Source organism: Myotis yumanensis, unplaced genomic scaffold (assembly GCF_028538775.1).
Source record: "Myotis yumanensis isolate MYYU_CA2020_CCGP unplaced genomic scaffold, mMyoYum1.0.hap1 SCAF_1, whole genome shotgun sequence".
Taxonomy (NCBI): Eukaryota; Metazoa; Chordata; class Mammalia; order Chiroptera; family Vespertilionidae; genus Myotis; species Myotis yumanensis.
Genome location: NW_027223752.1, coordinates 7,738,802 through 7,762,146, shown reverse-complemented (window position 1 = coordinate 7,762,146; position 23,345 = coordinate 7,738,802). Strand labels below are relative to the sequence as shown.

Sequence of the window (23,345 nt, the reverse complement as noted above, 5' to 3'; positions counted from 1 at the left end):
CGTAGAGGCAAGTCACATCATATTTCACAGAAAATAAGAAACAAAGAAAAGATGCATAAGGCATGATTATTAGATTACACTGTCCATGAAGCTCTAACCGATATGATAAAACAAAAGATAGATAAATTTTATAAACTACTAGAATGAGATTAAAATTATGATTATTTATAGAATTCTTAATTCTTTACTAAGAAAATCCAAAAGAATAAACTGTAAACCTAGTAAAACTAATTGTCTTCACATCAAAATCAGTACCCTATAAACAAGATGTACACCTTATTTTAAAGGCCCATGAAACATTTACAAAATTGACTGTATAAGGCACAAAGACATTAATAAATTCCCCAGAGTAGAATTTTTATGTCCACATCCTCAACCCACAATGAAATATAACCACAATTCAATAAAAAGGTATAAGCAACAACACACAACCCAAATAAATTAGCAATTAATTTCAAATAAGCTCTAACTTTTGCACATTTAATTCAGGTAATCATTTCTTCTAAGAAAAATAAGAAATGAAACGCATAATTACAAATATTTTAAAATATTAAAAAGACTAATACTAAAACTTTTGATATGCAGTCAAAATTGCATCCAGAGGCAAATTCATACCATGAAATGTTTTCATTATTAAAGAAGAATAACATAAGAGATATATAGACCAATCCATAAAACAAGCTTAAGGACAGCAGAAAGAAGTAACCAAAAGGCAGATATTGTTGAATTTGAACACATACACAAAAACAGTTGAATTGATAAATTATTCCAAGAACTGATTCTATGAAAAACTTCTAAAATAGACACTATTCTAGCTCATCAAATAAAAAAAGAGATAAAGTACACATACACAAAATTAAGAATTGAAAATATTATATAATCATAGAAATAGATTACAATGTGTTATAAAAGTAATATTTAAAACTCTACGCTAAGAATTTTTATATCACAGAAAAAGTAATTATTTCCTACGATTATTATTAGGTTAAAAAAGTCATTGGGCAGTTACTGTGCCAGACATAGTGCAAGTTACTTTATCTCTGTAACCCTCACAGTGGCCCTAGTAACTACAGACTCTCATTTTACCATTTAACAAACGAGAAAACTAAGAATTAGGAGGAAGACATTGTTTTCCTGAGGTCACATGGAAAATGACAGAGCACAAATATGAACCCAAATTGTCTGCACATTTAATTTCAAATGTCTGCACATTTAAACACTGAACTATATTAGAAAAAGAATAAAAAATTCTAAAGATGTAGAAAATATAACGAACCCAAGAAATACAGAAGAAATAGGAAACATCTCAAAGAATTATCTCAGCAAAGTTATATGAGTGAATTATTTCAAGCCTTCATGGAATAGATAATTTAAGTGATGTATACATGGTACAGAATATAGAAAAAGATGGAATATTTCCTAATTCATTTTACAAAGCCAGCATAACTTTGACAGCAAAATCAACAAAAGACAAATTGGAAAAGTCCTACATGAAACAACAGCAGAGCAAATCCAGTCATCTATTAAAAGAGCAATATGCCCCAAACAGGTAGATTAATCCAAAAAATGTTTCAAAGTTATGAAACATCATTATAACTCATTGCATCAAGTCAACAGAGAAAAACAACATAAGTATCTCCATAGATATCAAAAAACCATTTCATAATATTCTACATTCATTCCTGATTTTAGTCACATATTAAGTAGAAATAAATACTTCAATAGCATTATGAAAAATGTATAGCCTAAATTTATTTACCATATTTAATAGTCAACCAGAATCAAGATAAAAATTTCTATTATCAACAATTCAATGTTTTAGAAGATCTAGCCAATACTATAAGACAAGAAAAAGAAATAAAAAGAGAAAAAATGCTGAAAAAGGCAAAATTTGCATTATATAGAAATGAATGGTTCTTTACCTAGAAATTCCAAAACGTTCAACTAAAATCTTGTAGACCAAATGAGAGAAATCAGTGAGACAGCCAATAACAATAAATATATAATCTCTTCCCAACACACCAGTAATAAGCAGTTAGGAAATATAAGAAAAAGGAATAATACAAGCAATACTTAATTCCTTGAAATAAGTTAATGACAAGTGATAAATTTATAAAATCTGACAAAATGTGAATATATACATTAAACTGCAGATAATCATGCACAGCCCAAGTATCAAAAATATCAATTCTCTGTATTTTACAATTTTATGAAATTTCACAGAAAAGTTCTAACAATTTTTTTAACTCTACAATATCACTAAAATTCATCTGGAAGTATCAACAAGTGAGACTAATCAAGATAAACTTGAAAAATAAGAATTAAGGAAGACTATTGCTACCAAATAATAACACACATTATAACAACACCACATATTGAAACAAAGCAACACTGGTGTAAGAATAGGCAGATTAATGGAATAACAGAAAGCCACAACAAGAAACAAAAACTATGAAAATATCCAGCATGTGGTAAATGTGGAAATGGGACATATACTTATTTCTCACAATAATTAAATTAATGGATTGAAGATGCAACTATAAAAGATGAAATCATGGAAAAACTAGAAAAAATAAAGTGATTATATGAGCTCAGGAAGGGAAAGGTCTTTCTAAACAAGAAGAAACTATTAAGAAATTTTTGTGATAGATTTTTTTACAACATAAAATTTTTAAGTTAAAAATTTCATGAAGAAAAAAACATTGGTAATACATGATAGAAAAATAGTTACTATTCTAATTTTGAAAGGTTTTATAAAAGAAAAATAAAAGATGAACACACCAAGAGAGAAAAATGGATAACTTCCAGCTTAATATGGTGAATGGAATATAGATGTTCACCTGCCCCTGGCACCCCTTGAAACTGCTAAATGAGTGTGAAGAGACTTTCATTTTGAGCATAAGTACACAGAGACAAAGGCAGAAAGATAGGAGTTGTAACTGACTCGAAGCTAGGAATCCTAAACTGGCTCTGAGGAAAACAGAAATAAAGCCCAGTACATTCTAGGAACCCACAGAAGTCTCAGGAATTGAGAGCACCAGGTACCCCAGTGTGGGAGGAAAACGGGCCTAAATGATATGAGTTGGCTGAACACCTGTTTGAGAAGGCAGCTCCCCAAATCCTCACTCGCTGTGCAGAAGTCTTCCTTACCCCTGAGAGAAGACTAAAAATGTGTTACATGGAGACAATAAAGTGGAGATAACTAGAACAGAGACCTATCTATTTCATCTATATTTATATCAAGTTGAGAAAAGCATATAACATGGAGGTTAGAAATACACACAATATGAGAATATTAGAGAACTAGTCAAAGAAATCCAATACTCGAGCAATGTAAGTTCTAGAAAAAGAAATCAGATGGGAGGTCATTATTGAAGGAATCGTTCAAGAAAATTTTCCATAACTGAAGGACACAAGATTTCAGATCAAAAGGACCTGGCAAAATAGATGACTGTAGCTCCACATCAAGTCACATACAAATGAAATTTAAAACACTAGAAGACAATGAGAAAATCCTTTAAGTATCAGGAAGGAAGGGGGAGGACCACATAAAAGGGATAATCCCAAAGGCTTCAGACTTCTCAACAATGCTAGAAGTCAGAAGACAATTATTTATGCTTTCAAAAATCTGAGGGGAGAAAAAATGACCAACTAGAATTCAATACCCAGACAAACTATCAATGTCAGTGAGAACTAGACATTTGCCTTTTCACATGTGAAAGGTCTCCAAAAGTTTATCTCCCATGAATCCTTTTACACTTTGCTAGAGTGTGCACTGCAGCAAAACAGGGGAATAAACCAAAGAGAGAGGATAACACAGGGTTTATGACATCAGGGAATTCAACCAAGGAGAAAGGATCAAGGGAATCCCTAGGAAGAAAATGAGGGAAGAGCCCAAGATACGGGCAGGAAGACCAAAGATCAACCAATCCAGAACAGAGCAGGAAAGAGGTGCCAGGAAGAGATTTGTTTAAATGATAAAGCATGAAAAAACAAACAAAACACTAATGTGTTTGAATATATTGATAAGCTTAGGATAAATTTGCGATGTTCATTAAAATCCAATCAAAGAAAAAAGTAAATAAAAGAAAGAAAAAAAAAACAAATAAAAAAAGACACGGCAATTATCAACTCCAGAAGAAACAAAAAGTTTGAAGAAGAGATAAAGCATCATATATTGCATTGTTCCATTGTCAAGAGTGTTTACAATGTTATGATCATGTAAAGACTGAATACTGATCAAACCAAAACTGAAGTAAACATCTTTGAGCGGAGGTGTGCTTAACGGGTATGTGGTGAACCCAAGGGCATTTGTGAGTGAAAGTCATACCTTCTGTGGGTAAAGAGTCAAGATAATGCCTACACACCCTCCTCCCCCCCCCCAAAAAAAAATGAAGAATAAAAGTAAGAATATTACTTAGAAATATGGATAGAAATGTTAAGAGAATTCATTTAAAAAGCAAAACTGTTGCGCTGTGGAGCAGGATATTGAAAAGAGTTGGGAGGCTGGAGGACTGAGGCTTCTAACACAACCTTGCAGAACCATGTGACTCGAAATGATACACATGCGTGACTTCACCTAAAATAAACTAAATGAAAAATGCAAAGGACCTGAACTGGCCATTCAGATACTACAAAGAACCAATGAAGATATGGGGGGATATGCTCTTATCAAAGGTAATTAAAGAACTGGAAATAAAGAGAATGAAAGACCATGTTCTGACAAAATAGCCAATGTTAAAAACCTCCATAATTAGCAGAGAAGCAGGCACTTCTTAAGCTAATTCTGAGAATGTCAGTTGGTACAAAGTTTGAGAAGGTCAATCTGGCCACGAGAAGCTCATGCCTCTTGAGGCGGTCATTTCACTTTTAAAAGGAACCGAGGAAACAAGTCAGGGATGCGTGAGGATGAAGGAACACGGCTGCTCACCCCAACGTGCTCTAGCCAACTTTGAGACTTATCTAAATATCTGATGCGAGTGAACCAATTAAACCAATTATCTAAATATCTGATGCGAGTGAACCAATTAAACCAATTATGATACAGTCATTTGCTGAGACACTATGTAACCATAAAGACAAAACAAAAAAACAAACAGGAACTTACTTAATGGCATGGGAAAACATTCAGAGTTGGGTGAAAAAGTTGAGATGACAGTGATGATCCCCAATTAAAAATATACATACATACATATGCGTACGTACACACACACACACACACACACACACACATGAAACGGATGGAGCAAGCACAGGACGAGAGGCGGGTCCCACAATGTGGGCAGTGGTCATCTTTGAATGGTGGGACCAGCTTATTCTTTTTAGCATTTTACAAGTTTTTATAAGACAGACGCATTTTTTTATTTCCTTTGTAATGAGAAAAAATGTTATTTTTTAGAATTACGTTCAAGATGTTTCAGTTATTGGCTGAGAGTCCTTTATGGGAAATCTCGCATGGCTGCCACTGACTGCATCTCCGTGACAGTTCACAGAATGCAGTGACCTGCATCCTTTTGAGGACACTCGCTTGGGGCAGGAGTGTGACGGTAACCCCGAGCCCGATTCAAGCGGCCAAAAAGGACTCTTTTTGGTCAGCTGGGAAGTGAACTCGGCCCCACCGCCTGGATGAGACCTGAGACCAGACGGACAGTTGTCTGGGGTCGAGGGTCGAGCCCCTGCTGACCTCACCTCTTGGCTCACCCTCTCCCTAGAAGGACCTTGGATAACTTTGAGCAGCTTGGCAACTGGCCCTGCAGTACACTTACAGAGGCATCTGCCAGGACTGGCCCAGCCTCCCCTGCCCTGCCCCAGGTGGGTGTGCACCTGCTGGGGCCATTGAGGCCCTCACATTGGCTCCATCCCACCCATGTGATCACCTACGGTCTTCACATGACCTGGACCAGTGGTTCCCAACCTTTATTTGGCCACGCCCCACCTAGCATCTCTAGAATCCTAATCCCACCCACCCTCCGTGACATATAATTCTTATTATTCAAAAAGTGAACTCAGGTGGAGGAACCCTAAAAGGCCACTAACTTGGTCTAAACAAGCTTCCAAAGAACATGGCATCCATGAAAGAGAAAAATAAAAGAACAAAAGGACAGCTGAAGTACTGAGGAAGAAATCGCTAAGAAATTGTTGAAAAACAATAATAATGAAGTGATATGAAGAAATAGCAAATAAAGTTTTGAAACATTTAATAGAGAACTGAAATGCATCAATGTCACAATATATACTTATATACTGTATATGAGGCCCCTAGAACCATAAGAAATGCAAAAAATTCACTGTTAATAACTCATTCTCGAACTGCTCCCCTTAAAAATCAAATTGCCCCCCTGCGGGCCTGTGCCCCAAGTTGGAACCACTGACCTAGACTGTCTGGCCCTTTCCCAAAGGCATGTATGCTTCCTAGAGTGTCAGCAGGAGACGCAGAACTCACCAGGGAAGCGAGGGCTCCATTGTCAGAGGCGTCCTCTCAGCAGGGCTTGTGCTCAGGCAGCCACACCTCCAGGATCTTTGCAGACGACCTTCGAGACAAGAAGGCCGTGTCACAAAACCCAACTGTCTGACCCACAGGGCACCGGGAGCATGTAACCACTCCTGGGTGGGGGACTCAGCACCGGGGACAGGATACTCAAAATTCCAGGGGAAGAGGACAGAGATGGTATTGAACACGGGTGTTCTGTACGGAGAAGACCTTGAGCAGCTCCAGTGGGGCTGGGGTGTCAGGGAGACCCTCCCAGAGTGACAGAGCCGATAGGAGGCGTGAACTGGGGAATTAGCAGACACTCAGGATGAAGCAAGGAGCAGGGAGCAGGTGTCGGGTCTAGCCCAGGACTCTGGGAGATAGTAAAGAGCATAGAATAGGGGGCGGGGGGTGGCTATGCAGTTGGCTGAGCAGATCAAGGCTCTCAGATTTCCACTCACTGAGTCCTGCTATTGTTACTCTTATTGCCTGCAACCCCAGGTACACATAGAATTTGGTCAAATTGTTTCGTGACACCAGACATCGCTGTTCCACGGAGGTTCTTTTGTATTTTGGTCTTTATTCAACATTTTAAGGATTAAACGCCCATTCATAAACCAGCTCCAACGCACAGCTGAAACACTAACTGGAACTTGCCCACCCTGGGCTGGGTGGTCCTGCAGCTCCCTGTCAGCCCTGCCATGTGCGGCTGAGACCCACCGTGGCCACACCCCGATCTGGATTTGAGAGTTGAGCTTCACCACACCCTGTTCCCATCCATACCGTCCCAGCCATGCCTGGGAGCTCTGCTCGTTGAAGAAATGGCTGGTCTGAAGGACAGACAGACAGCCCAGCACCCACAGGAAGCTCTCCCCAAGATCATGAAAGCAGGAGATTGGGAGCAAGTGGAAAGGGGCAAGCTCAGGCAGGCCGAGGGCGCCTGCACCCAGGGCCCTGGTGGCCAAGCCAGAAGCGAGGCTCTGAGCTCTGTGGCCGGAGGAGCCTGGGGAGGGCACTGGGCATGGAGTCAGGGCTGCCCGAGCCAGACTGTGGCCCTGAGGGGACCAGGAGCATGGCCCTGCCTTCTCAAGGCTTGTTTCCTTGTTTCCTCAATGAGGGCTCGATGTCACCCATCTCCAACTTGGTGACAATGGCCATAATGTAGTTACTATTCTTCCTCCTCATGCCTGGGACAAAGCCCCAGTCCCATTTAGTGCTCAGACACCTGTCCCATCGTCTGCAGGACCAACTCAGGCTCCTCTGGCTCTGGGAAGGTCTGAGGCCTGAGCCGAAAGCTTGAGAGAAGAGCTAATGAGGGTGACCGTGACCGAGCTCACTCCAGCTTCATCAGAGAAGCAACCAAACCGTGGAATACTTCCTGCGAACTGCCCGCCCGCTCAGTGACAGCGGACGCTTGTTTTTAATCTTCCTTCCCTTCCCTTCTCTGAGAGGAGGCCCAGCGACCTCGCAAACCAGGCTTGGCTCTGGCCAGTGGCCACGGGGTTTCCAATTTTGAAACGGGCCTTTTGCAAAATGTTCAGTTTCAAGCCCTAGTCCAACTGCCCACATCCTGTCCAAACTTCCTGGGGGAGTGAGATTTATTTAAGGAAGGAATAAAATCCCCATGCCTGTGCCATGGACTGCAAACACGCTCCGTCCCAGGCAATTTCAAGGATTAAGGTTACATATTTTTTTTTTTTTAAATATATTTCATTGATTTTCTACAGAGAGAAAGGGAGAGAGATAGACAGTCAGAAACATCGATGAGAGAGAAACACCGATCAGCTGCCTCCCACACATCTCCCACCGGGGACGTGCCTGCAACCCAGGCACATGCCCTTGACCGGAATCGAACCTGGGACCCTTCAGTCCGCAGGCCGACGCTCCATCCACTGAGCCAAACCGGTCTTGGCAGGTTACATATTTCTTAATGAGCTGCAGGCGGAGGCACCGTGGAGTTGGCAGGGTCGGGAGGACAGGCCTCGGTAGGGAGGGGATGCTTCTCCTCAGCACCAGGGACCCTGTTCGGTGCCAGGATGACAACCGCACAGTCATTCTTTCGTGCATCCACTCCGTCATCCAACCAGCATTCTGACGGATCCATCAGCCGTCAGAGCGCTAAATGGGACTGGGACTGTGCCCCCAACATTGAGAAGGAAGACTAATACCTACATTATGGCTACTGTCACCGAGTTGGGGATCCACTAGCAGAGGTTCCACACTGGACAGTAGGGGCTCTGAGGCCCCCAAGACTGAGTATCCACACTCAGGGAGCTCAAAGTCTGATTGCAAAGGTAGATACCTAAATAGGTCATGATCGAGCAACAGAAGTTTCTTAATGGAGGTCAAGTTTGCAACCGTGTATCCATTCTAAGAGTGGGGTCATTCATCCCTCCAGCTAGAGGATGAGCTTGTGCAAAGGCCCAGACACACAGACACACAGAGACTTGGGGAAGCGGCTGCTGGCTGGTACAAAAGGCCAGGGAGCGTGTGGTGGGAGGTGTGGCTAGAGGCCAGACCATGAAGATCCTTGAGTGGGAAACCAAGGGACTCAGACTTCAGCCTGGAGTTTCCAGAACTCACAAGAGGGCTCTAAAGAGCACGGGACTCATCCTCATGCCTTCTAGAAAGATGACAATGACTAGAGTGAGAACAGACTAGAGCAGGGACAAAGACCAACAGGAAGACTGACGTGAGCCCACAGGGACCCTGGCCCACTGGAGAGATGCTAAAGGGGCGGGACTGGAGTCAGAGGTGCGCTGTGGACACTACAGCAATGTTAGCAGTGGGAGGGCTCCTGGGGCTGCCACTGGAAGAGGCTCAGAGTGAATATGGGAGATGGCGAGAGAAGAAAGGGCCGATGCAATGCATAGCCATCCTTCCCTAAGTTTGTGAGTTGGAGGCACATCTAAGTGCAACACTTGAAGGTGGACATGGCAGAGCAAAGCTGGACACTAACAGCTTCCTTGACAAGCTGGTGTTGGAGAGAAACCCAGCAGCTGGCTCCTCCCAAGCCAGGCAGCTGCAGAAACCCCCAAATCTGCTCATCTCTCTCCTCCAAGGGTGTCCCCACTGACCTGACCGAGGAGCCTACGCCATGTAAGGGCCTTATCATGAGCTCTTGTTAGGCAAACTCAATTCTCACAACCATTCCGCTGGAGGGCGTCAGTGTCCCCATCTAATGCATGACGCTGAGGCCGGGTCCCAGGATGCTCCCCATGTAACCCAAAGTCCCACAACTAGAACCAGGAGGCAGGGAGCGAGCCCACTCACTGGCATAAAAACAACACTGGGTTATTTTCAATCTCTTGTCTTGGCAGGCGCACAGGCAGCTTTCGGGAAGACCCAGGGCTCCCATTCCACCATGCCAAGCCAATGTTGCCCAAGGACGGGCCACCATCCAGGGCAGTCAGAACTGCCAGTATCCTGCCTCACTGTCTGGCGCTGGACTCCAGGGAGAATCTGAACGTGGATGGGAGATACCGGCCATCTGATACGAAACGCGCTTCCCCACAGAACGGCTCTCAGGCCGCCTGAGAAGGGTTATCCTGGTTCCACAAAAGCACATGTATTTTTAATGATTCATTCATCCATTCGGTAATAATTTACTGGCACCTGCTATGCTCAGAGCTGGGAAGGCACCGGGGACACGGAGAAAAATTTGACCCCGTTTCTGGCTCTCAGGGCACATCAGCTCAGTGATGACATTAAACAAATGTTCATGATGGAGTAAGGCTGGTGATATGGGTGAGGTAACTACAGTGTGCTGTGAGGTTGGGGTGGGGCTAACTCTGGAGTGGACAGGGAAGGAGGCCCATGGTGAGGTCATTCACTAGTTGCCTCTCACATGGATCACAGACTCATCCTCTCATTTATTGATTAATTTGCATATTCACAGAGCAGTTAATTTATTCTTGGATTACACACTCATTGACTCATTCACTAATTCATTCTTTTATTCTTTCACTCTAATATAGTCATTCCTCTGTCCATTTGCTGATTCATTCCCTCATTAGTTCGTTTCATTCATTGACTTACTCATTAGTTAAATTATTCAACTTTTTCCTCTTTCATTGATTTATTCATTTATTCGTTCACTCATTTTCTGAGTTATTAATCAAGTCATTTGGTTATTCATTGACTCATTCACTGATTGACTCATTCACTGATTGACTCACTGGTTCATTTATTCCCTCATTACTAATTAATTTTCACTTATCCATCAGTTCATTAACTCATTCAGAGATTCACTTACTTATTCACTCATCCATTTGTACACTCATCTTTCACTTACGAGTCATTGACCTACTTTATTCAATCACTCATTCCCTTTTTGAAAATTTTACTTACAGGTCCATTCACTAATTCATCACGTATGTATGCACTTATTAATTTAGTTATTCAACTCACTGCCAATTCATTCACCCATTGGTGGGCTCCTTCGTATTTTCATTCATTTTTCCATCCTTTGTTGACACAAAGACTCATTCTTTCACTAACTCACTGCTTCATTCATTCTTTATTTCAATCACTGTTTATTCAGCTACTCATTCTATTAATATTTATTACAGTTCTCCCTTTGGGGGTCGAATGACCCTTTCACAGGGGTCGCCTAAGACCATCGGAAAACACATATATAATTACATATTGTTTTTGTGATTAATCACTATGCTATAATTATGTTCAATTTGTAACAATGAAAATACATCCTGCATATCAGATATGTACATTACGATTCATAACAGTAGCAAAATTACAGTTATGAAGTAGCAACAAAAATAATTTTATGGTTGGGGGTCACCACCACATGAACTGTATTAAAGGGTCGTGGCATTAGGAAGGTTGAGAACCACTGGTTTATTAAATGCGATATACATGCGAGGCACAATGGGCATATGAGTGTGGTTCCTGACTTCATGGAATTTAGAGCCTTGTGAGCTTGTTACTGGCTCAGGCATCATCTCTTCTATAAAGTGCCTGGTACTTAAGCTGAAGGCCCACTTCTGTGCTTTTTTAATGATGTAATGGAAACCTATGAACTAACCACTCAAACCAAGAACTTTGTTACTTACATAGCATGGTATTCTCTTTCCCCAGAGGGATAAGGCGAAGATCTTCATGACTGCAGAATAATTTAATTAGCTGTGGTGCTTCCATCCTATGGGATGTCAAAAGAATGCTGATAAATAAAAAGGCCTAGACTGGGGTTTTAATATGGCAAACATGAAAGAAATTAATCATAAACAATGATTTATGTCACAGTCTTATCTCTGGCTCATGAATAGACTGCCATTGTATTAAACTATTTAGTTATCCATTTAATAATATAACAAACACCCTTCAATAAGCCACCCAACTTGAGATCTCTGTCCCTCACCCACTGAACTAAGAGGAGCCCAAATGTTTTACTTAATAAAAAGGTTCATCATCTGCGTGGAACTGGTTAAATCATAAACATTATTCCTTTGTCCCTCTGAGCTACTAGTAGCTATGAACTTATTTATTCACCACAATGATAAAAGCAAGATCTTTCCAAACACTCAGTACAATAGCACTGAGTAACAGTAACGCATGTGCAATTGCTGCTCATTACCAACTACTGGTATGTCACTTCACTGTGGAATTTAGTGGGCACAACAGCTCTAGTTATATAACAAAACTTGTCACTGGCCTTCTTTAATTTAAATAGTGCTTAATCTTTAATTTTATAAATACTTTATATGCAGTAATAAAATAAACAACCAGTAGACCAAAGACATCCCAGAATTCATATATCTGTCTACATGTGCTGCATTCTGAAATTTAAAGAAACATGAATCCCAGATCCTCAATGATAGATTGGTCCTGGCACTTGTTCATTACATATGCTACAGTTGAACTGGTGTGGCGGGGATTTTATTCAATTCTATTTGTTAAACCCTTCATGTATCAGTTCACTGTAATAATTATCCATGAACTACAAAAGCACAAGAATGGGATAACTGAATATTCCTATCAACTGTCTATGGGATCACATATAAAGGAGCAATAGACTAGATTTCTTTTTGTGTCAGATCTCAGACATCCAGACACATGTTATTCATCATCCTTGACATGCACCGCCAGGCGTTACCAATGGTCCAAGCACATGAATCACTGTCTTCATTTATTCTTTGTCTATTGATTTATTCATTAATTGACAACTTACTGAGATATATACATGAATCAGAAACTCAGAATAAGAGCCCTGACACCCTTAATGTTTATAAAATCATTTCCCATAGACACTAGATTATGTTTCTTGAATGGATGTTTTACGAAACATATCAGTGTTTCAAATATGGCTGCCTCAATGTAACCATTCCTATTAAACCCCATGTTCATTATGGGCCATGTGTAGTCTTCTTTGATTATATTGTCTACTTATTAATAATGCATTAACCAATCCAACCCTCCCAACCAAGACAAGAACTACAACTATTATTCATGCTGGAAGTGCATGCTCCTAAGATGACCATTGAGTTGGAGGCCATGGCAGAATGTTAAAATCAGTACAGTAGTGCCCTTTCATTTACTCAGTAATTTAACATTTCTTAATTTATGGTACTATTTGGGTATTTTCTCTTAAGACACATGTTGAATTTGCAATTGATCCAAAACAAGGCACTGATTATTACTTATCAATAGCTCTGTAATCCTTAGCCAAAGGGGTAACACACTTGGTCCCCTTATTATCCATTCCAAATTATATTAATTTCTTTCTTACCACATGTTTTGATAACTGGATTATGCCTCACTCTCTCCATCATTATTTGATATTGACTCTTTTATAATAACATAATCATAATCCATGAACCATAAAATTAGAAGAACAAGAATCTTAAATATCTCTAACATCTATCTATAGGATTTTTTCCAACATGACACTAGACGAGATTTGTATTGTGTTGGACCTCAGAGTTCCAGACACATAGCAGCCATCATCCATGACTCCTAGGCCACCAGTGGTCACCTCTGATCCAGACATGGTCCTCAGTTTTTAAATTCATGTCTACATGAATTTGTTAATTAATCAGGTCACCAATAATAATAAAATATATACCTAAAGTCACAAACTTGAGAGTAAGATACATACATAAAACTTCTGTTATAGAAGTATTACTCATGGCGATAAATCTCTTTCATTACTCGACTTCCATGTTGCATTTAGGGATTAATCAAAGCAATGCTTCCTATGAACCCCATATTTATGACTGGGCCAGGGCTGTCCTTCAATAATTACATTTCACAATTTTAAAATAATACAATGAATATTTTTTTAAAAAAAACATAAAACAATGACACCAAGACAAGAACTGTGACTATTACTCACCTTGGTCTCCATGCTCATAATGCACAGATATAATTATGGAGCTCGCGATGCTTAAATCAGCTCGAGTGCGTCCAGACTGCGGGGTACAGAGCAGAGGACATGATTTTTAAAAGAGTGAGACTTTGTCTGCACTGGTCTGTGCACCCCACCTTCCATTCAGTCAGTCATTCAGGGAGGTAGTGATTTGGGTTAACATTTTATCTTCTTGGAAGTAAATAAACAGTATCATTCTCGCCGCTGACACAGAGCATGGACTATTATTTCACACTGTCTGTAGTATCCTCAGCCAAAGAGAAAACGCCCTTTAACCAGTTACTTCCTCAATAATATCAGAGTATTCAATATGTCGGAGCATTTCCTGCCCAATCACATACTTTCACAATTGGACAAAGCTTTGCTCCATTCATCTTTATTTATTTATATATTCCTCGATGGATTCTTTTATTTACCCAATTATAATAATGGAATAAAAATACACAAAGATCAACAATTTAATAAAGCATCTTTGTGTATTCCTGACATCTGTCAATAAATCCCCCTCAAACAAAACAGAGCGAATGATTTTTTTTTAAATTGAGACGATATCCTTTATGGTCCTGCTTTCTGCATTTCATTTATTCAGTCATGTAGGTAATTATTATATTTTCATAATGTATATATTTTTTCTCTTAACAAAAGGACAACAGACAACACTATGGCGGTTACCAAAGGGAAGAGGATATGGAGGTAATAAAAGGTAAAGGGGGTCAAATATATGGTGACAGAAGTTTTGACTGTGGATGGGCGGCACAGAATGCAATATACAGATGATGTATCATAGAATTGTATACTTGAAACCTATATAATTTTATTGACCAATGTCACCCCAATAAATTTAATTTTTAAATAAGGACACACTCAAACTTGGAACTGACCCAGAACAATAAAACTGACTTTTATTCATCACTGTCTATTTATCAGTGTTATTTAAACAAAGAAGTAAAACTTTCAACTCATTGATGTCTTAATGGGCATCAATTATTATTAATATTTTTTGCCTCATCACATACGTTCTTAGTTGGACAATAATTAACCCTTTTCCTTTTCTTTCTTTATTTTTATTTGTTTAATCGTCCAATCATTGATCTGTTAGTAATAATAAATCTAAATCTAGGAATCCAGAATAAGAACAGGCTCTTCATATATTTCTGTTGATAGGATTCTTTACAGAGGGAATACACTAATTATATTTTGTGTTAAACCTCAGTATTCCAGATTGATCTTATTCGTCATTCATAACTCATGAGCCAGTCGTCATCAGTGGTCCACGTGAGGCCACCGTTTCTTCCTAAATTTGTATCAATTAAATCATTAATTCATTGACAATAATAAAATACACATGATTCACAGAAATGCAAGAACAAAATCCCTGAATAACCCTAAAATCTATTTATAGAAATCTTTCCCAATACAGTATATCTTTTGCATTAAGCAACTTTAATGTTGAACATTATCAATTAATCAGCATAATGTGTCATATTATATTACTCAATGGGCCATAGATAACATTTTGTTATATTTAATATCTTTTAATAATAGTGGGAATTTGATTAAGGTTATTACCTTAAACAAATGACCAAAACCAAGACAAGAACTTCGATGACTACTCACCTTGTCTCTCGGGAAAACAGAAGTGACACCTTATTTTGATCATGGAAGAAAGCTTAAGTCAGCTGGGTGCTGTGTTCCTACAGAGTATCAAGCAGAACCGATGATAAAAAGATTGAGACATTGTCTCCATTGATCTATAATTTCCATAATTATTTTGGTATTTATTCATTTATGGTAAAATTTATTTTTATCTTTATAAAATAAACTTCCCATATTTATCACTGAGTTAGAGTTGCCCTCTTAAATATCTTTTGCACTTTCTAATGAATAATTTAAAAAAACACATTGAAACCAAGAAAAAAACTTGAACTATTACCCACATTAATCTCTGTCCTCCTACTAGAGGCAACTCGAAAGCTGGTGACCATGGATAATGCATAAATCAGCTCAAGAGTGTCTGAGGAGGACAGGGCAGAGCAGATAAAAAATAAAATTAAACTAACTGTCATTGATACTTGCTTTCCACACATTTCATTAACTCAGTATTTAGGTATGTATTAATTTTTATTACTATACATTTTTTATCTTAAGAAAAGTAAAAACACAATCTTGAGATTGACCCAGAATAATAAAATAGACTTCCTTATCAGTATCTATATAATCCTTAGTCACTAAGGTGACCGATTGAGCCATTAATTTCTTAATAGGAATCAATGTTTTCAATGGCATTATTACCTTTTTCCTCACTACAAAACCTTCATAATTGAACAATATTTCACCTCATTCTTTATGTTTATTTATATTTAATATTTTTATCACTATTCCATTAATAAATACACATCTAACTCTGTGAAATCAATACACTAATATGATCTCTATATTCCTGACATCTCTCTATAGAAACCATTTCAACAGAAGAAACAGACTATGTTCTAGATCTCAGAGTCTCAGACATGTATTTTCATTGTCATGACTCTTACACCACCAAGAATCATTATTGATCCATGACTTGGTCTATTTTTCATCATCTGTTACTACATTTGTATCGATAAAATGATTAATTCATTCATAATAATAAAATAATTCATGGATTACAAAATCTTAAGAATGAGATCATTTTGCAGAATCATTTCCCACATAGACTATACTTAATTCATTAATAGATCCCAATCTTGCACATTATCAATTAATCAACATAAAGTTTCATGTCATAACAATGAGACATGGCTAACTTTTTATGAATTGAATGCCTTTAAATGATACTGTAAATATCCTTACACAAATGGCCCACGCCATGATAACCATGATAACAACATGACCGCTCGGTGCCTTGACCGCCTCTCAGACACAGAGGGACCATGACAGACAGCAGAAGCTGAAATCAGTTCCAGGGCCCATTCGGGAGACAAGTAGCCAAAGAAACATGATAAAAATGTTGAGACTTTCTCTCCGTGGATTCAGAGCTTCCACTATTTATTTGCATAGTTATTTAAGCATTTATTAATGTATGGTCATATTTATTTATTTTTCACTCAATAAATCAAATGTCAAAGTTGAAACTGACTCTATCGGTAACCAACTGCTATTTATCACTGTTTTTCATACTTACTCAAGGACATATACACTGGGTGGTATTATTTTCCATCCCACTATATAGTTTTAACAATGATGAGGGTTTCACCCTATTCATATGTAATGACTATATATTTGTTTGTTTACGTTGCCATTTCTAATGAAATTTTTAAATATTGATGTATACAAAGACCAAGAGCATGATCCTTTCGATACCTATCCTCTCCCTATAGGATCACCTCAGATGGGGGGAAAGGACTCCTACGCACACTAATCATCTCCATTTATCTAGGGTTGAGCCTCATTGTCTTCATTCATGTCTACACATTTTTATTGAATAAATCATCAATTTACTACGAATAATAAAATAAATACCTTAAGGAGTCACAAAAACTTGAAACAAGAGTCTTATATATCTCTAACATGTGTCTTTAAATTACTTTCCATAAACAATATATATGTTTCATTAATGACCTCAAAGGTCAATTAATTTCCTACAAAGGTTAACATAATACTTCGTATTAGCAACCTTATTCTTTTTTAGCATGTTTGGCAATCAGAGATCTTATTTCAGACTTTTTAATAATGTGGTGAAAACCTTTTTTAAAAAAACAACAAAACCAAGAAAAGAACTATGGTACTCACATTGCGCTCCATGATTTTAATGCATAGATTCAGCCTCAAAGCTTATGATCATGGTAGCATGCTTAAATCACCCACATGCAATGATTTTAAGGAGTACAAGAGAAAACAATAATTTATAAAGTTGAGATATTAATTCATTAATTCTAGAATGTCACCTTTTTATTAGGCAGCCATTTAGTCAGTAAGTAATGAATTGAGATAATGTATAAGTAAATGAACAATATCAACGTTGCAATGGACAGATAATATGAATATTGACTATTACTTATCAATAACTATATCATACTTAGTCAAAGAATAACACTTTGTACCTATATACTAATAGATATTTGTTTCCAATACATTTATTAATAGCTTTTTATCTAAACACATATTTTTAAAATTGGACAAAGTTTCACCATCTTCATATTTATATTTATAGGGTATCCCCCCAAAAATGTATACACGTACTTTGAATAATTATAAAGGCAGTGTTTTTAAAAATATGTACAATTTTCAAAATTGAGCTATCAGCTATTAAAGTGTGTATACATTTTGGGGGGACACCCTGTATTAATTTATTTATTATATCTTTGAATGCACCCTTTCCTCTGAGATTCATCAGTCTGTTCCATCTTTCCATGTCACTAGTTCTATTTTACTGGTCAGTTTACTTTGCTCATTAGATTTCACATATAAGTGATTTCCTGTGGTATTGTCTTTCTCTGATTCACTTATTTTGCTTAACATAATAATCTCCAGGTCACTCCATGCCATCTCGAAGGGTAATAGATCCTTCCTTTCTACAGCTGCATAGCATTCCATTGTGTAAATGTACCATGGGTTATTTATCCACTCATCTACTGGTGGGCACTGGGCTGTTTCCAGATCTCAGCTATTGTAAATAACACTGCTATGCACATAGGGGTGCACATATTCTTTAATTACATTTAATATGTAGAAGAATACAGTGAATACCATAAAACAAGCCATTCAATCTAAAATATTGATATTACTTACGTGGGTCTCCATGCTCCTACAACATAGATGCACCCAGAACATTCAGAACCAGGGAAGATGCCTAAGTCAGGTCGCGTGCGTCCATTCTGAGGCATAAAGAGCAAAGCAGAGGATAATAAAATGAGGCATGCTTTGCAGGAAGAGAAAGACCGCACTGCTTCTGAGGTGGACCTCAGCGTCTCAGACATGCATTATTTGTCATGGTGACTCATATCGCCGGCAGGTATCATCATTGATCCAGAAGACCATGTTGTCTTCATTCATTTCTATGTTGTTTATTGATTAATTCATGAATTCACTAATTATAACTTAAAAACCAACAAGGCCTTAGAATGTAACTAGACATTCTTAGAATTTAACTGGAATCATTCTCACAACAAGATATCATTGTTGATTATTGTTTTGCACATATGAATTAATCAAAAAACTATTAATGTTGCAATTATTCACAACAAATACCAGAAAAGACAAGAACTTTCATTATTACTCACATTGGTCTCCATGCTCCAAAAACAGAGATGCAATCCTACGGCTCATGGTGAAGGAAGAACCCCTAAAGCAGGTAGAATTTGTCCATTCTAAGGGATAAAAGGCTGAACAGATGATAAAAAAAAAGTGAGAAAATCTCCCCATATGAAAATCTCCCCATTGATTGTTGCTCTTCACCTTTGAGTTCGAAAGGCACTTAGGCAGTCACTAATTTGGTATAAATTCTTTTCTCTCTTAAGAAAACAAACAATGTTGATCTTGCCACTGATCCAGAATCTGAACACTGTGAATCATACTATTCAAGTCATCCTTAGCCATACAGGTAGCAGTCATGTACCACTTACTTCTAATTAAACTTCAGGGTTTTCATAATGTATCAATAGTAATTTCTGGCGTAATAACATATTTTTACAATAAGATGTTATAAAATGTCACGACATCCATCTTTACTTATAATTTGTTTACAGATTCTCTCATTTCTCCAATTATAATAGAATGTAAATGTATGAACACTTAGACCAAACTAGGTTTCTTTTATGATAGACCTCAGAGTTGCAGACATGTAGTCATCTCTGTGACTCGTTCGCCACCAGTCGTCATCACTGATCCTATTGGAACCCATTTTCTTCCTTTGTAATTGTTTATTGATTAAATCATTAATTCACTAATACTAATATCTAAACACTATGACTCACCCAAACCCAAGAAGAGTTATTACACCCCTAACCTGTACATACATTATTTCCATATCAGTGTCCCTCTTTGATGAATTATCCTGCTCTTCATACATGGATTAATCAATATAATGGCTCATATATCTCATATTTATCACTGAAATACATTCCATCTTTATTTATATTTTATAATTTTTAATACTGCAGTGAATTACCTTATAAAAAACACTTAACAAAGAAAATGACACTGACTATGATCACATTAAACTCCATCCTCCTATGATGTAGAGGCAGGCAGGGAAGACGCTGAAGCAGTCCTAAATATCCCTCGATATTTAATGTAAGACCTAATGGACATTGATCCCTGCTGACCACGTTTCATAGACTCAGGGTTTAGATATTTCTTCTTTTATCTTAATGTATATACTGGGTGTCCCAAAAAACGTATGCATACTTTAACAGCTGATAGCTCAATTTTGAAAATGAAATGCATTTTAATAAACACTGCCTTTATAAATTCTTCAAAGTGTGTGTACACATTTTTGGGGACACCCTGTATATTTATCCTAACATGATGAAAAACTCATTCTTGACACTGACCCAGAACAATATAATAGATTCATACTAATCAATGTCTATATGATTCTTAACCAAAGATGAAATTCAGAGCTACATTGTTTTCTTAATTAATATGTCCTTTCAATTTTGATAATATCCTTTGCCTGACCACATACATTCATGGTTATGTATTTCTTCATCCTAATTCTTTAAATAGTTAACTATTTGTTTAATATTTCTATCAGTCTATTAATAAAATATCTACTGGTATTTCAATGAAATCAGTACAAATACATAACCTGTGTATTGGTTTGTATTGATCCTGACATCTATCTATCAGAGTTCCAGACACATATTCATCATATATGACTCAGATGCCACCAGTAGTCATCATTGATCTAATTAAGCACTAATTATAATTTTAAAACTTGATGATTCACAAAACCAAGAAGGCAATGATACCTCTATTATGTATCTAGAATTATTCTCATATCAATATACCTCCTTCATTAATAATCCCAAATTTCATTGGAGCATTAATCAATATGCTATTTCCTGTTAATTCAATATTTATCAATGGATGACAGTTGGATTAATTTGATTCCCTATGGCACTTTTTAGAAATATACTAAATACCGTCAAAAAAATCATTAAAACCCAGATAGGAACTTTGACTATTTATTACTCACGTTGCTCTCTGTGCTGCTCACATGGAGATGGTAGCATGGAGCTGCCCCCATGGAATGAGACTTAATTAGCTCGAATGGTCCATTCTGAGAGATTCTAAGCACAGTCGCACAAAAGAAAATTAAAGTATTACATAGGTATTTAAAATTTCTTTGTATATATTATCTTCCCTTAACAAAAGGAACCATCTCAAACTTGAGACTAACCCAAAACAACAGATTCACTCAATTATTTTCTTTTTTCTTAAATTTATTGGGGTGACATTGGTTAATAAGTTGATGTAAGTTTCAAGTGTCAATTCTATGATACATCATCTATATATTGTACTGTATGCCCACCACCCAAAGTAAAATCATCTTCCTTCCCCATATATTTGACCCCCTTTACCATTTACTACCCTCCCAACCCATCCCCCTGTCTATGAGTTTTTGTTTGTTTTTCTTGTTTGTTGATTTACTTTCAGTATTTCTTAATGAACACAATGTTTTGATTTTTAAAATATTATTTCTTTACTTACCACATATGTTCAAAGTCGCACAATGCTTCACCCTTTTTTCTTTAGCTATTATTCACATTTCTTTACTGGTTCTATAGATCCATTAATAATAATAAGTATAAATCTATGAAGCCAAAATAAGAACATGATCTTTGTATATTCTTAACATCTGTCTACAGTATCGAATATAACAGAGAGAATACACTAGGCATTGTGTTGGACCTGAGTTTCAGACACATATTTTCAAATTGTTATCACTATCATGGTCCATCAGAAGTCCACTTTTTCTTCATTCATTTCTATTTTTGTGTTGATTAATTCATTAATTCACTGATAATAAAAATATATGATTCACAAAAACTTAACAACAAGATACTTAAATATCCTTAATTTCTACCTGAAGAACCATTATCAACTTAGGTTTATGTCATTCATTAATCAATCTCAATGTTACATGTTATTAATTAATCAAGATAATGTTTTCTATTAGATTTATTATTGGGCAATAGGTTACTTTCTGATAATATTACTCTTGGTAATACTGTAAATATCCTTAAACAATGGCCCAAACCAAAACAAGACCTTAGCCTTTTACTCACTTTAGTATCTTTCCTAGATAAAGGCAACATAGCAATCTTGATCATGGCGCAGCAGACAAAACTAACTTGATCACCGCCTTTGAAAAGTACCAAGCAGAGAGTTGATAAAAACATTGGGACTTTCTCTTCATTGATTCATAGTTTTCACCAATTATTTAAACAGTCATTTAGGCATTTATTAATTTATGATAATACTTATTTTTATTTTTAACTTAATAAACTTTAAACCTACAACTGACTCAGGAAATAACTGACTCTTACATTTCATTGTTTTTATGAACCTTGCAACACACTTGGTCCAATTATTATTCATTCTAATGCATATTAATATTCATTTACCTTGATATTTATCAGAGAATAATGCTTTACCATCTTCATCTTTATTCATTTATATACTTGTTATTTATTCTGCCATTGATACTTTGTTAATATTATTAAAATCATGACCCCAAAGACCAACACAAATGTATATGCTTCACATCTGTCTAGAGCAGGGGTGGGGACTACCGGCTTGTGGGCCGGGTAAGACCTGCGAAGTCATTTGGTCTGGCCCTGCCGAGGCAACCGCAGGTGGGACTCGAAATTCAATAAATCTAGGAGCTTTTTTCATAGCAACATAAATTTATATTAAGTGAATTATATTCAGCAAATGATGTTATAAATATCCACATGGCCCTTGGCGGGAAAAAGCTTCCACGCTAGTCTAGAGGATCCACTGACACATGGGGAGTGGACTAGTACCTTTCGTGTGGACACATAGTATTCATTGTCCACCAGCCATCATGGATCCATGGCTGTCCTTCTTTCTTTTCATTCTAATAAACGTGTGTTTATTAGTTCATTATAAAAAATAAACATTAATCTTAAAAACAAGAGTAAGATCCTTTGACATCCCTATCATCTATCTGTAGAATCATTTCCACGTTGACTAGATATCTTTTATTAGCTAACCTTAGTATTACATTTATGGATTAGTCAATTAAACGTTTCCTATCAATGCGATATTTAACATGGCCTATTTCACCTTCTTTGATCATAATTAATACTTTTGAACAAGACAGTGAACACCCTTAACGAAGCCATTCCCACTAAGACAATAACTTTAATTATCACTCACATGGTCTCCACGGAGGAATGCTACAATCAGCGGGAGTGCGTCATTCCGAGGAGTCGAGAACAGAGCAGATAACAAAAACAGACTTCCTTCCACTGATCT

General features: G+C 37.3%; 2 non-coding genes and 5 pseudogenes across 2 annotated transcripts; all 7 read right to left on the bottom strand.

The window, feature by feature from the left end:
• Window positions 1-12,518: 12,518 nt before the first annotated feature.
• LOC139001036 (small nucleolar RNA SNORD113/SNORD114 family) lies at window positions 12,519-12,591 on the bottom strand (annotated as a pseudogene).
• Window positions 12,592-13,395: 804 nt separating this feature from the next.
• Window positions 13,396-13,470, bottom strand: LOC139000780 (small nucleolar RNA SNORD113/SNORD114 family; annotated as a pseudogene).
• Window positions 13,471-15,055: 1,585 nt separating this feature from the next.
• LOC139000997 (small nucleolar RNA SNORD113/SNORD114 family) lies at window positions 15,056-15,127 on the bottom strand. Its single transcript, XR_011469794.1, has one exon. It is a non-coding gene; the product is annotated as a small nucleolar RNA SNORD113/SNORD114 family (small nucleolar RNA).
• Window positions 15,128-16,342: 1,215 nt separating this feature from the next.
• LOC139000941 (small nucleolar RNA SNORD113/SNORD114 family) lies at window positions 16,343-16,415 on the bottom strand (annotated as a pseudogene).
• A 2,376-nt stretch (window positions 16,416-18,791) lies between these two features.
• On the bottom strand, window positions 18,792-18,866 carry LOC139001028 (small nucleolar RNA SNORD113/SNORD114 family; annotated as a pseudogene).
• Window positions 18,867-19,654: 788 nt separating this feature from the next.
• On the bottom strand, window positions 19,655-19,725 carry LOC139000901 (small nucleolar RNA SNORD113/SNORD114 family). The gene has a single exon (XR_011469739.1). It is a non-coding gene; the product is annotated as a small nucleolar RNA SNORD113/SNORD114 family (small nucleolar RNA).
• Window positions 19,726-20,662: 937 nt separating this feature from the next.
• Window positions 20,663-20,748, bottom strand: LOC139000830 (small nucleolar RNA SNORD113/SNORD114 family; annotated as a pseudogene).
• Between the last annotated feature and the right edge of the window lie 2,597 nt (window positions 20,749-23,345).